The sequence below is a fragment of the Coregonus lavaretus genome (genome assembly GCF_964263955.1).
Source record: "Coregonus lavaretus genome assembly, chromosome: 25".
Lineage (NCBI taxonomy): Eukaryota > Metazoa > Chordata > Actinopteri > Salmoniformes > Salmonidae > Coregonus > Coregonus lavaretus.
Genome location: NC_140012.1, coordinates 3,922,925 through 3,933,550, shown reverse-complemented (window position 1 = coordinate 3,933,550; position 10,626 = coordinate 3,922,925). Strand labels below are relative to the sequence as shown.

The 10,626-nt window shown below is 42.2% G+C and overlaps 1 pseudogene across 1 annotated transcript; it reads right to left on the bottom strand.

Annotated features, from left to right (window-relative positions):
- Nucleotides 1–8,652: 8,652 nt before the first annotated feature.
- On the bottom strand, nt 8,653–9,432 carry LOC311100512 (potassium voltage-gated channel subfamily A member 2-like; annotated as a pseudogene). The gene has a single exon. The product of its transcript is annotated as a potassium voltage-gated channel subfamily A member 2-like (transcript).
- Between the last annotated feature and the right edge of the window lie 1,194 nt (nt 9,433–10,626).

The window sequence follows — 10,626 nt, the reverse complement described above, 5'->3', positions numbered from 1 at the left end:
TACTTTGTGCATGACACAAGTAATTTTTCCAACAATTGTTTACAGACAGATTATTTCACTTATAATTCACTGTATCACAATTCCAGTGGGTCAGAAGTTTACATACACTAAGACTGTGCCTTTAAAATTCCAGAAAATTATGTCATGGCTTTAGAAGATTCTGATAGGCTAATTGACATCATTTGAGTCAATTGGAGGTATACCTGTGGATGTATTTCAAGGCCTACCTTCAAACTCAGTGCCTCTTTGCTTGACAAAAGAAACCAGCCAAGACCTCAGAATTTTATTTGTAGACCTCCACAAGTCTAGTTAATCCTTGGGAGCAATTTCCAAATGCCTGAATGTACCACGTTCATCTGTACAAACAATAGTATGCAAGTATAAACACCATGGGACCACGCAGCCGTCATACCGCTCAGGAAGGAGACGCATTCTGTCTCCTAGAGATGAACGTACTTTGGTGCGAAAAGTGCAAATCAATTCCAGAACAACAGCAAAGGACCTTGTGAAGATGCTGGAGGAAACAGGTACAAGTCTATATCCAAGGTAAAACGAGTCCTATATCGACATAACCTGAAAGGCCGCTCAGCAAGGAAGAAGCCACTGCTCCAAAACCACCATAAAAAAAGCCAGACTACGGTTTGCAACTGCACATGGGGACAAAGATCGTACTTTTTGGAGAAATGTCCTCTGGTCTGATGAAACAAAAATATAACTGTTTGGCCATAATGACCATCGTTAAGTTTGGAGGAAAAAGGGGGTTGCTTGCAAGCCAAAGAACACCATCTCAACCGTGAAGCACGGGGGTGGCAGCATCATGCTGTGGGGTTGCTTTGCTGCAGGAGGGACTGGTGCACTTCACAAAATAGTTGGCATCATGAGGAAGTAAAATTATTTGGATATATTGAAGCAACATTTCAAGACATCAGTCAGGAAGTTAAATCAAAGTTGGCAAAATGGCTTAAGGACAACAAAGTCAAGGTATTGGAGTGGCCATCACAAAGCCTTGAACTCAATCCTATAGAAAATGTGTGGGCAGAACTGAAAAAAGTGTGTGCGAGCAAGGAGGCCTACAAACCTGACTCAGTTACACCAGCTCTGTCAGGAGGAATGGGCCAAAATTCACCCAACTTATTGTGGGAAGCTTATAGAAGGCTACCCGAAACATTTGACCCAAGTTAAACAATTTAAAGGCAATGCTAACAAATACTAATTGAGTGTATGTAAACTTCTGACACACTGGGAATGTGATGAAAGAAATAAAAACTGAAATAAATCATTCTCTCTACTATTATTCTGACATTTCACATTCTTAAAATAACTGACCTAAGACAGGGAATTTTTTCAGGAATTGTGAAAAACAGAGTTTAAATGTATTTGGTTAAGGTGTATGTAAACTTCTGACTTCAACTGTAGTTGATGGTTATGAGGTAAAACGTTTGCTTTGTGTATATCTTGTTTCGTCTCTATTGCCATTGTCCTGGTTGGAAGAAGGTTCAGTGAATGGGTAAATCCATAGTAAGTCAATAGGGCTAACTGGCTAGCTAGCTAGCCAGTAAGAATTGGTAGCTTGTTACCCACGAAGAATTGACATCTACCTTGCAGAACATTAGTTTAAAGTCATTTGGCTGTTTAACTAGCTGGCTAGCTAGATTATTACGATTCACATATAGCTAGCTGATAATTGTGAAGTAAAACGTTTGCTTTGTGTGTATCTTGTTTCGTCTCTATTGCCATTGTCCTGGCTGGAAGAAGGTTCAGTGAATGGGGAGGTGCAGCGTGTGTGAGGTAATACAGTAGGGGGAGTGCGAGTGCTTCTCAAATGTAATGTTTTATGCGTACTCCACACTCTCGTCCTCACAAGAACGGACTCAAGAGAACGTCCTCGGAGAATGCACTCGAAGCATGACAGTTTGGAGTACGGTAGTATGCATATTGATAAATACCCCCTGACTAACCTGATCACCCGGATGATGGACAGTGACATTCCCGGGGCCTTCTCAGTGTCCTTAGTAGGGCAGGATGGTTGTGAAGTCGATGATGTTCATCACATCCTTGAAAAAGTGCATCTGGCTGGGCAAGCAGGCAAAACGCATGAGCAGCTCAAAAGAGAGCCAGCAGACACACATGGTCTCCACCAGGAAGAAGGTGTCCTGGAAGACGCTGCCCCCCCCCCACCGAGATCTCCAAGGAGAAACATGAGTGTTCACGCCACTCCCCATGCTCCCCATCCATCTCCACTGTCGCTATCCCATCTCCCTCCTCTGCGGCCCAGCCGCATAGCCAACACTCTTCAGTCGGCCTGCCACTCCTCACTGGGGAGACAAGATTGCACTGTTACAAGCGCTTCCTGGCAGTCACCCCTCGTGCAAAAGGCAGCCACCGTCAGCCTAGTATAGCTCTCCTGAAGGAATGTGATAACATTACCAGGCAGATTGCTCAAGATTGACTTTGAAATTGGACGTCTGTCTATGTGCTGAGAATGTCGGGAAATGCCATCAAAACCGGCCACTAGGGGCAACAGTGAGCGCTATTACCATGACTCCGGATCCAAAGGTTGCATGTTCAATCTCAGTGGTAGATACAAATGTTTTATTTTAACTCTATCCCAAACCTTTTAAAGGGATACTTCGGGATTTTGGCAATGGGGCCCTTTATCTACATCCCCAGAGTCAGATGAACTCGTGGATATGAAGGAAGTTAGAGGTAGTTTTGCGAGCCAATGCTAACTAGCGTTAACAGAGTGACTGGTAGTCAATGGGTATCTACAAGACACATCCCATAGCTACACACCTCCCATTCAAGACACACCAGAACTACACACATCCAGGGCCGGATTAATGAAGCCCCTGGGCCCAGGGCCGTGGGGGGCCCAAAAGGCAACAAAAAAATACAAAAATGTATTTTAAGAAATGAAGGAAATATATACAGTATATATTATATATACAGTATATATTATATAACCACAGGAGGACTCAGGAGCCCGCTCTCAATAAGTTTAGACTGCCTGCTGCTGCCTGTGCCGCTCTGCTGATCATCAGATGTGGGTAGGAGAGGAGGTAGGGGGCCCACGTGGGTAACTGGGATGCCCTGCCTTGACAGGGTAACCAATTGATAAAATAAAAAACTGCATAATAAGTAAATGTGACTGGTCAATTGTGTCAGTCAGGGGCTGTGCCAGTAAGGGACCAAAGAGACCAAAAAACACAAATAAACATTACATTATTTATTTGTATTATATATATTTTTTTTCATCCAAACACAGGAGCCCGCTCTCAATGTTCAACATACACCAGAGAGAATAATTTTGCCACAGAGGATCAATAGTTTAAAAAAATAACTGTGGATTAAGTTTTATCACAAGCACATACAGGTAACTGCCAAAATAAAGGAAACACCAACATAAACTGTCTTGAAAAGGTGTCAGGCCACCACGAGCTGGCAGAACCGCTTCAATGTGCATTGGCATAGATTCTATAAGTGGACCTAAACCATGCCAGGAAAATGCACCCCACAACATAACATACAGTGCCTTAGGAAAGTATTCATACCCCATTAACATTTTCCACTTTTTGTTACGTTACAGCCTTATTCTAAAAAAAAAATCCCCCTTCATCAATCTACACACAACACCCCATACTGACAAAGCAAAAACAGTTTACATAAGTATTCAGACCATTTACTCAGTACTTTGTTGAAGCACCTTTGGCAGCGATTACAGCATCAAGTCTTCTTGGGTATGATGCTACAAGCTTGGCACACATGTATTAGGTCAGTTTCTCCCATTCTTCTCTGCAGATCCTCTCAAGCTCTGTCAGGTTGGATGGGGAGCATTGCTGCACAGCTATTTTCAGGTCTCTCCAGAGATGTTAGATCGGGTTCAAGTCCGGGCTCTGGCTGGGCCACTCAAGGACATTCAGAGACTTGTCCCGAAGCCACTCCTGCGTTGTCTTGGTTGTGTGCTTAGGGTCGTTGTCCTGTTGGAAGGTGAACCTTCGCCCCAGTCTGAGGTCCTGAGCGCTCTGGGGCAGGTTTTCATCAAGGAGCTCTCTGTACTTTGCTCCGTTCATCTTTGCCTCGATCCTGACTAGTCTCCCACTTTCCCTGGTTCCAAACTTCTTCCATTTAAGACTGATGGAGGCCACTGAGTTCTTGGGGACCTTCACTGCTGTAGACATTTTTTGGTACCCTTCCCCAGATCTGTGCCTCGACACAATCTTGGCTCAGAGCTCTACGGACAATTCCTTCGACCTCATGGCTTGGTTTTTGCTCTGACATGCACTGTCAACTGTGGGACAGGTGTGTGCCTTTCCAAATCATGTCCAATCAATTGAATTTACCACAGGTGGACTCCAATCAAGTTGTAGAAACATCTCAAGGATAATCAATGGAAACAGGATGCACCTGAGCTCAATTTCGAGTCTCATAGGAAAGGGTCTGAATACTTATGTAAATAAGGTACTTCTGTTTTGTTTATTTTATACATTTGCCAAAATTTCTAAAAAACCTGTTGTCGCTTTTTTATTATGGGGTATTGTGTGTAGATTGCTGAGATAAAAAAAAAATGTTTTAGAATAAGGCCTTAGCGTAAGAAAAAGTAAAGGGGTCTGAATTCTTTCCAAAGGCACTGTATACTTTGTATCCCTCATTTACTGAAGTGTTTCCTTTATTTTGGCAGTTACTGACATGCCTACAGTCGGAAAGGCCGCAGTTTTTTGCTTGTGTTGTGGCCATAGACTTATGTCCATAGAAGCTTTTGGAAACTCTTACCCTGGCAATTTGACCGTTAAACTCTTGGGTACACTAACAATGGCTGCCAGTCTGACTTGGATGGAACTGCCATCTATGGATTATATTTCTATGGTTGGTTGCGCCTGTAGGTTTGTGCTTTGCAGAATTCAAAATACAATCGCCGAAAAACGTACAGTTTGGAAAACAAATGCCTATTGCTGAAACGAGAAGACTAATCTGTCTGTAGAACCAATAGAAATAATTATTTCTCAACAACTCCCAAAACAGCAGCACTGTTTTCCAAAGTAACTCATCTTGAGGATAGGCTATTGCCATGAGGAGCGCATCAGCCATCCCCGTGAGTAGCCTATGGCTTAATCTTCATCATTAAGTGAGTCAGTGTGCAACTGGAAATTATATTTAGTAGCTTACTGTAGCCTATAATATATATATATATATATATATATATATACATATATATATATATATATATATATATATAGTACCAGTCAAAAGTTTGGACACATCTACTCATTCAAGGGTTTTTCTTTATTTTTACTATTTGTTACATTGTAGAATAATAGTGAAGATATGAAAACTATGAAATATCACATATGGAATCATGTAGTAACCAAAAAAGTGTTAAACAAATCAAAATATATTTTCTATTTGAGATTCTTCAAAAAGCCACCCAAACCATCTCAATTTGGTTGAGGTTGGGGGATTGTGGAGGCCAGCTCATCTGATGCAGCACTCCATCACTCTCCTTCTTGGTAAAATAGCCCTTACACAGCCTGGAGGCCTGTTGAAAAACAAGCCCAAACCAGATGGGATGGCGTATCGCTGCATGCTGTGGTAGCCATGCTGGTCAAGTGTGCCTTGAATTCTAAATAAATCACAGACAGTGTCACCAGCAAAGCACCCCCACACCATAACACCTCCTCCTCCATGTTTTACGGTGGGAAATACACATGCGGAGATCATCCGTTCACTCACACCGCGTCTCACAAAGACACAGCGGTTGGAACCAAAAATCTCAAATTTGGACTCCAGACCAAAGGACAAATTTCCACCGGTCTATTGTCCATTGCTCATGTTTCTTGGCCCAAGCAAGTCTCTTCTTCTTATTGGTGTCCTTTAGTAGTGGTTTCTTTGCAGCAATTCGACCATGAAGGCCTGATTCACACAGTCCCCTCTGAACAGTTAATGTTGAGATTTGTCTGTGACATGAACTCTGTGAAGCATTTATTTGGGCTGCAATTTCTGAGGCTGGTAACTCTAATGAACTTATCCTCTGCAGCAGAGGTAACTCTGGGTCTTCCATTCCTGTGGTGGTCCTCATGAGAGCCAGTTTCATCATAGCGCTTGATGGTTTTTGCGACTGCACTTGAAGAAACTTTCAAAGTTCTTGAAATGTTCCGTATTGACTGACCTTCATGTCTTAAAGTAAGGATGGACTGTCATTTCTCTTTGCTTATAGGAGCTGTTCTTGCCATAATGTGGACTTGGTCTTTTACCAAATAAGGCTATCTTCTGTATACCCCCCCTACCTTGTCACAACACAACTGATTGGCTCAAACGCATTGAAATGCATTCCAGGTGACTACCTCATGAAGCTGGTTGAGAGAATGCGAAGAGTGTGCAAAGTTGTCATCAAGGCAAAGGGCGGCTATTTTGAAGTATTTCAAATATACAATATATTTTGATTTGTTTAACACTTTTTTGGTTACTACATGATTCTATATGTGTTATTTCATAGTTTTGATGTCTTCACTATCATTCTACAATGTAAAAAATAGTAAAAATAAAGAAAAACCCAGGTGTGTCCAAACATCTGACTGGTACTGTATTTCTTCCTAATATTGTACTATCTGTGTGTCGCTTCACTGGCCTGGGCTATTGTTTGTTTGAATTCAAGACCAGATTAATCTCAGTTTGTCAGTGTCAGAGTAGCCACTCATTTCGGTCATTTGTGTGGTATTAAGAAATATTCAGTTAATGTCTTCTGTCATGTAGATGAGGTAGAATTGCATGAAATGCATTTTCAAAAGGCTATGATTTCTTAATTCGGTCCTGCACACATCCCATTCAAGACACACCAGATAGACCATGTGAGGTAGACTTAGACTTTACCAGATGAGTTGACTGTATGACACAAAAATGTGTCGCAATACTAATTTGTTACGTATCTGAAGTAAATATCCAATAACCGGTTTGAACAGTTGAAATTATTAATAAAACTTAAGAGGAAGAAATGTGTCATTTTGAAAATGATACATGGCTCTCCTCTATCTTTCCCTCCATCCATCTTGCTCTCTTGACGCTTTTCAAAATTCGATTAAATATTCAAAAGCAGATAAGTGGGAGTTAGACCAAAATGTAGTATTTCATTCGATTGTTTCAAAGACATCATTGTTTTAATGACATCATTGCTTAAACACTTGTTAACCCTCTTTCACAAAATATCATATTTCCCCTCTCCCTTACCATCACATGTCCAGTAACTATCCCTAACCTGCTCTGACTGTAATGTTATGTAACACTTTCCATCTACCGAATGTTCACTCAATCTCTCCTATTTTAGATGGAGGAGGAAACAAGTGGATATTTGGCCACTTTGGACTATTGACCCAAACGTTTTAAATTTTCCTTGTCTCTTCTTTATCCCATCCAGAGTATGTGAGCGGAGCGGAGCTGGAGCGAGGAGCGGAGCGTGCCCAATTTGACTGGAGAACAGAGCGAGATTCCCAAAGGCTGGAACATGGGCCTTCTCGCCCACTCCAATTTCGCTCCAGTAGTGCTCACTTCACGAGCTCAGGGCATGCCTGGCACGGTATGCATTTGTAGTCTACTTGTGTGCTGCAATAGCCCATTGCTTTAGCTACTGTTATGGAGTTCGCTAAATATTTTCATAAAGAAGCTGATAAAACACACAGGTGCAAAATCAAGGTGATTTACAACTTACAAAGATGAGGACAAAGACCAAGAGAGGGAGTGCAGTGATGTATTGTCCACAACTAAAGAATCATTGTGGAATCTGAAATGACACATATCCCGAAAGCATGATGGTGTACTTACTACTTGCACATGCTAAAAGAAAGGAACAAGGTGGGTAGCTAACTAAGTGTGTCATTGTAGCAATGTATTTTTAAACTAAAAATCAGATCTCTTAAAGGTTTTGTTAATTTTTGTTCTATAATCTATACAATAGGCCATAATTGATTTTGGCCCAATAGGCCTGGCATATTCCAACTTTCAAGGAGCTTTCCGTTTTGATTGCGTTATTTTGCCTAAAAAACATTTAAGCCTACCTATAGACAAATAACAAAATAAAAACTCTTCATCTCTGCCCAACCTGGCAAGAGTGGCCTGGAGGGTGTTTAGCCCAGTGGCCCTGCAAACGCAGAGAGGATATTCTCCATTGCTGGCCTGCTCTCCAGGTACCATCGCTTGAGCCTGGTCAATCTCGTGTTTCTAAAAATGATTGAAGTTGTATTTAATTCTTAGTAAGTCAGCCTATATGCGCAATTTATAGACTATAATGATTTAATACAACGAAATGTTGTTTAAATGCTGAGCCCTTTATGTCCCTACCAGCCTATTGTGTCGCACTCGCAAATGCTTCACAATGTATTTCTTTGTAGGTTATAGCCTTGAAATATTTGAAATAATATAGCCTAAATAATTAATTTGTGTTCCTTCTTAGGCTCCCTGTCTGGCTCCTGACCAATTTAAAGTGTTTATATGTTGTTTAATACGACGTGTAGCCTATTTTAAATGATGAACGCTTCTTACATTCACCTTTTCACGTTTATTAAAATACTTTTCATTCAAATCATATGGTTTACTTTCAATACTTCAAAAGCAAATGGTAGGTCCAGGTAGTCCCAAAAATAGATGGGTGTTGGTTAAATTGTGATTTTAATGAATGGAGCGAATTTGGAGCAGGAGTTTCTTTTGCGCAAGCATCGCTCCATGAGCGATGAGTGGGATTTCCGATCGCTCAACTCCGCTCACAAACTCTGATCCCATCTCACTACTCCCTTGCCGCCTTACCTCACAAAACTCATTCTCGCTCCTGAAGTCGGGCAACATCTCCAGGCAGAAGATGAGGATGGGCACCACGATCACCATGACGCTGGTGATGGCGATGATGCTCTCGCCCGACAATGACTCTGGATGCTCAAACAGCATCCACAGACTCCTTGGGGAAGTCCTCGTCCTCCTCGAAGCACGCCATGATCTGCTCGACCAGCTCATAGAAATGCAGCTCGTCAATGAAAACATCCAGGGGAACATTGGCGGGCCGCCGGAAGCCGCCCGCCCGGCTGGGAAAAGCAGAGCATGGCGTCAAAGCAGGCCCGATTGCAGTCCAAGAAGAGCTCATTGTGCAACAGGTCGAAGTAGCGAAGCCGGCATCTGGGGTCGCCCAGCATGGAGTCCGGGAACTGGGCCAAAGTGTGGAGTTGGGTCTCGTAGTGCATCCCTGAGACGTTGATGGTGAGACGTTCGCTCAGCGCCCAGCTGCTCCTCAACAGGGACCTGGACTGCCGGCTCTCTCGCGTCCTTCTCACCCACTTTCTTCTCCTTCTCGCCCTTCTCCTCGCTGTTGAGATGGTTCTTTAGCTGTTTGTCTTTCGTTCCTTCTTCAATGTCTCTCTTTCCTCCTCCTACACCTCTTTCTGGGTCGTTCTTTTCCATCCCTGTAGTAAGAACAGGTTGGATGTGGGTCTTAAACCAGAGTGGGAATTGAATCAGTTTGGGAACAGATGCATCACTACACATATGACATAATCATTATTAGTTGCAGGGTTTAAGCTGTAAATATGCAAAAGGTGGCAGTCATGTCAAAAATCTTTGTTACTGTTCAGTTCTCTGTCAGACATGCAAATGTACATAGGCCTGTACTATTACAAAATCATATCCATACTCATAAACTATACATAATGTCCAAATAAGTATGTCCAAATAATCAAAATATATTTGTTACGGTACTCTTCACTCATTTCACACATTTTATTATGTAACACATTTCATCTATTAAATACAGTGTATTCGGAAAGTATTCAGACCCCTTGGCTTTTTCCACATTTTGTTACGTTACAGCCTTATCCTAAAATGGATTAAATAAAAAAAATGTCCTCATATATCTACACACAATACCCCATAGTGAAAACAGGTTTTTAGAAATTTAGGAAATGTATTTAAAAAACTAGAACAGGAATACCTTATTTACATAAGTATTCAGACCCTTTGCTATGTGACAAGAAATTCAGCTCAGGTGCATCCTGTTTCCATTGATCATCTACAACTTGATTGGAGTCCACCTGTGGTAAATTCAATTGATTGGACATGATTTGGAGAGGCACACACCTGTCTATATAAGGTCCCACAGTTGACATTGCATGTCAGAGCAAAAACCAAGCCATGAGGTCGAAGGAATTGTCCGTAGAGTTCCGAGACAGGATTGTGTCGAGGCACAGATCTGGGGAAGGGGACCAAAATATTTCTGCAGCATTGAAGGTCCCCAAGAACACAGTGGCCTCCATCATTCTTAAATAGAAGAAGTTTGGAACCCCCAAGACTCTTCCTAGAGCTGGCCGCTCGGCCAAATTGAGCAATTGGGGAGAAGGGCCTTGGTCAGGGAGGTGACCAAGAACCCGATGGTCACTCTGACAATGCTCCAGAGTTCCTCTGTGAAGATGGGAGAACCTTCCAGAAGGACAACCATTTACATTTTTAGTCATTTAGCAGACACTCTTATCCAGAGCGACTTACAGTTAGTGAGTGCATACATTTTCATACTGGCCCCCCTCTGCAGCATTCCCCCAATCAGGCCTTTATGGTAGAGTGGCCAGACAGAAGCCACTCCTCAGTAAAAGGCACATGAAAGCC